A 4472-nucleotide genomic window follows, 5' to 3' on the forward strand; every position below is an offset into this window, starting at 1 on the left:
CCTGTCCCGCGGCACATGTGCCACCGCACAAGTGGACCGCCTCCGAGCTCTCCACGAGGACCTCTGCCACCCGGGGCTCACTCGCTTTTTCCATTTTGTCAAGACCCGCAACCTGCCCTATTCCATTGAGGAGGTCAGGACAGCCACCAGGGACTGCCAAATCTGCGCGGAGTGCAAACCGTACTTGTACTGGCTAGAGAAAGCGCACCTGATAAAGGCTTCCCGTCCCTTTGAACGCCTCAGCATGGACTTCAAAGGCCCCCTCCCCTCCACCGACCACAGCACATACTTCCTGAGTGTGATTGACGAGTACTCCCGGTTCCCATTCACCATCCCCTGCCCCGACATGACCGCAACCACCGTCATCAAGGCCCTCCATAGCATCTTTGCATTGTTCGGGTTCCCCGCTTACATACACATTGATAGGGGCTCTTCCATTATGAGCGACGATCTGCGTCAATTCATGCTCAGCCTCGAGCAGGACGACCAGTTACAACCCCCGGGGCAACGGACAGGTAGAGAGGGAGAATGGAATGGTCTGGAAGACCGTCCTACTGGCCCTACGGTCCAGGATCCTCCCAGTCTCCCGCTGGCAAGAAGTCCTCCCGGATGCCCTCCACTCCATCCGGTCACTGCTTTGTACGACCACCAACCAGACACCTTACGAATGCCTCCTTGTCTTCCCTCAGAAGTCCTCCTCTGGGCCCTCGCTCCCGACCTGGCTGGCAGCACCCGGACCCATCCTGCTCCGAAAACATGTGCGGGCGCACAAGTCGGACCCGTTGGTCGAGAGGGTCCATCTGCTCCATGCTAACCCCCAGTACGCCTATGTGGAGTATCCCGATGGCCGACAAGATACGGTCTCCCTACGAGACCTGCCGCCCGCCGGAACCCCACGCACATCCCAGCCACCAGTCCCACCCTCCCCTCCACCACAGCACCTTACAGGAGGATCGGTCCTTCCGCCGACCCCTTCTAGGCCCCCCCACCCACCGACGCCCCACCACCCACCGACGCCCCCCGCAGGCGCTCCCTTCCCAGGTCAACCTTTTTCCCTACCAGCGCCGTCTAGGGGTGCCAAAGCTGCCATAGATATCAAAGCCACGCTCCCGGAGTCACAGACGCCCGAGCCTCCACCGGAGTCACCACCGAAGCTCCGATGATCACAGAGGACGACCAGGGCCCCCGATCGACTGATTGCTTCATTTTAATTGTAAACTGTAAATATAAACCATCAAATGTACATCGCTATCAGAATTGTAAATAGTTACTAAACACTGTACGGAGGTATTACGGTACCTCCATAACTAATTATACCACGTTGCCATGTTTTGTAGTTTCAGGCCACCACCCCCACCGGACTCTTTTTTAACAGGAGGTGAATGTGGTATTATAGGTATTACGGTACCTGATAGGCTAAAGCACCATTGGTTAGAATGTATGATAGATCCGCCCTGCTAGGCGGGCTTTAAGAACCAGTGCCGCCCCAGCAGCCTTCATTCTGTACCTGAACTGCTGAGGGAAACATCTAGCTTATTAAAGCCTTCAGTTGGACTACAACCTCGCTTTAGTGGTCATTGATCGTGCATCAATACCATTTTCCATTGTGGACACGAAAAACAAGTCCATCATAGGAGCGGATGTATGTGAGGCCCTGAGCCTAGTTGAGCGGCTGTACATTCCAGACAGCGCTGCAACGGAGGATCATTGTGGTAGGCAATAAGATATAATGGCGCAGTTATACGATGAGTTACAAGCGAAAGTTAAAGTGGAGGACGACAAACCATATGAAGAAATGGAAGAGCCAAAGGGAATTCCAGAATTCTGGTTAATAGTCTTCAAGAAAGTGAATTTGCTGAGTGGTATGATACAGGAGCATGATGAGCCTATTTTAAAGCAGCTACAAGATGTAAACGTTAAATGTTCAGAGCTTGAACAGCCTATGAGCTTCACTCTGGAGATTAAGTTTGAGCCAAATACGTATTTCACAAATGAGGTAGTCACAAACGTGTACCAGATTGAGTCGAGGCCTGACAAGTTAGACTTTTTATTCTTTGATGCATCAGAAATCATAGGCTGCACAGGGTGCCTGATCGACTGGAAGAAAGGAAAAAACATCACACTGAAAACCTTTAAAACAAAGCAGAATCATAAGGGGAACTTGTAAAACAGTCACAAAAACTGTACCAAATGACTCTTTCTTCAATTTCTTCAGTCCTCCTAAAGTTCCAGAGCATGGACTGTTGGATGAAAGTTCTGCAGCAAAACCCGCTGCTGGCTTTGAAATTGGTCACTTCTTGTGTGAACACATAATTCCACATGCAATGCCGTACTTTACAGGAGAAGCCATTGCAGATGATAATGACTCCGATGATGATTACTACGATGGCGATTACGATGACCATGATTACGATGAGGAAAGTGGAGACTCAGATGGTGAGTCATATGAAGACCTCTATGAAACGCTATTCAGGTGGTTTGGGGGAGTGGTGCGATGATCACAAGGGACGCCCAGTCTGCGCAGGACAACAATAAGTGTGAAAGCTCTAAGATGGCGAATGCAGAAGCTGAAAGTGAGATAGCAGTAGCAGACACATCAGATGAGAGCAACTCAACAGCGAGCAGACTGGTAATTGAAGAAATGATCCCCATTCTGGAGAAGCTGGCTCCAGAGACACATGGTGAATCATCTCATGCCAACAAAATGGTTCCTGTAGCTTGAAGAGCAGATGGATGTTTCTGCGTGCAGTTCTACAACGAAAGATGAAGCTTATATCATGATATCAGATGAGGATGAGCCACTAATCAGATCTCCAGCAAAAGATGAAGCACATATCATCATATCACGTGAGGATGAGCTACCAATTGGGGCTCAAACACAAAATGAAGAAGCAACGTCTAATATTGGGGACATTGATCCAGCCCAGAATCCGGACTGTGAGGCTTTGCAGATTGTTCCTGAAGTTGCAGACTTGATTTCAACTGCGCAGTCATCCAGAAGTATGCCAACACCGGACATTTCACCAGGGGAAGGGCATGAAGCTCAGCATGTCGACGCAACCATGGATCAACCAAATCTCCTTGATGCAGCTCAGGCTCCAAAATCAGCCATGGTGTCAGAAGAGCCTGAGTCAGCCTGCACAGCAGACGATCCAAAAGTAGTCACTGTGACAAAATCGCCAGAAGCCACTCGTCCCATGCAGAGACCAGCAGCATGACAGAGGCCACTAAAGCAAAAAAGAAAAAAAAAGGTGTATTCGGATGATCCCTCCCATGAGAAGGAGAGGAAGAAGTGAAGAGTGGAGGATACAATGGGTCGAGCGAGTAGCATCCGCGACACTGAACAAGAAGGCATCGGCAAAGTAGCCAACAGGCAAGAAAGCACACGATGACGCAGTAAGAACCATCGCATTAGGAAATTGAAAAAGCTGATGATGCAGAGAAGACAAGCAAGAAAACCAGTCTTCAGAACACCCCGCGTGAAGAGGCTAAACAAGTTGGTGGTGCAAACAAGACCAGATAGAAAACCGGTCTTCTGGAAGTTAAAGCGACATCAAGCAGCCGATCAAAGTTCAGAAGACCAATGGGACGATGTCGTTGTGAATTTATAATGCAGATCATGTTTTTTAAGACAGTTATATTTGAATGTAAATGTTAAAAGTTCCATAGAAAGAGATGTGGTGATATGCCCGTGCACAGTTCTGCATAGTTAGCAATGCGACTTCCGACCAGTTGGTGGCAATAGACATCTATCACGTAACTTAAGACACCCCTCAGATGGTAGTAAGTCTTCCACGAGGATAGTCACGCTTAGAGTAGATCCAGGAGAATTCACTTAATTCATTTAGTAGCCATTGTCTGTATTATAGTTCATTAGTTATCTTTCCACTTGTTTGTTAATAAATCATCTTTCTAGTTAAACATCTGGATGTTCTGTGTACATCATCACAATGGTCATATCACAGAACACAACACACCTCATTTCAAGCAATTTAAGGCTAAGACCTCCATAAATTGTACTCATAGCCATCAAGCAGGTAGTCCCTCATCAGCTACATCTACAGCAATAGAACTTACAGCTCCATTTTTATGTAGTTTGAATGTGACTTTTCTGCTATTTCTGCTGAAGATATTGCACTGTTGCTCTTCAAAGTCTATCAGCAGAGGTGAGGGAAATGAGAAGCATTAGGAGGAATAGTTTATCCCTGTGTGCTTGATGATCCTACTGCCATTTCAAAATTGTGAAAGATGTTAATAGAGTAGAACGGAATTAGCCATTTCTACTGGAAGAAGATTGATAACCAAAGGATACCGATTTAAGATAATGAAGAATAAAGGAAGGCATTTATTTTACACTGTGCCTTGTTATGATCTGCCATGTAATGCATGAAAGAGTAATGGAAACTGAATGATAGTGACTTTCAGAGCTATGAAGAAACAGCGGGCTGTGGCTCAAATTGCATAGGTCTTGC

The 4472-nt window shown here is 47.5% G+C and overlaps 1 pseudogene; it reads left to right on the plus strand.

Moving 5' to 3' along the window:
* Nucleotides 1-1729: 1729 nt before the first annotated feature.
* Nucleotides 1730-2498, plus strand: LOC140385945 (nucleosome assembly protein 1-like 1 pseudogene; annotated as a pseudogene).
* The last annotated feature ends 1974 nt before the right edge of the window (nt 2499-4472 follow it).

Source organism: Scyliorhinus torazame, chromosome 11, assembly GCF_047496885.1.
Source record: "Scyliorhinus torazame isolate Kashiwa2021f chromosome 11, sScyTor2.1, whole genome shotgun sequence".
Lineage (NCBI taxonomy): Eukaryota > Metazoa > Chordata > Chondrichthyes > Carcharhiniformes > Scyliorhinidae > Scyliorhinus > Scyliorhinus torazame.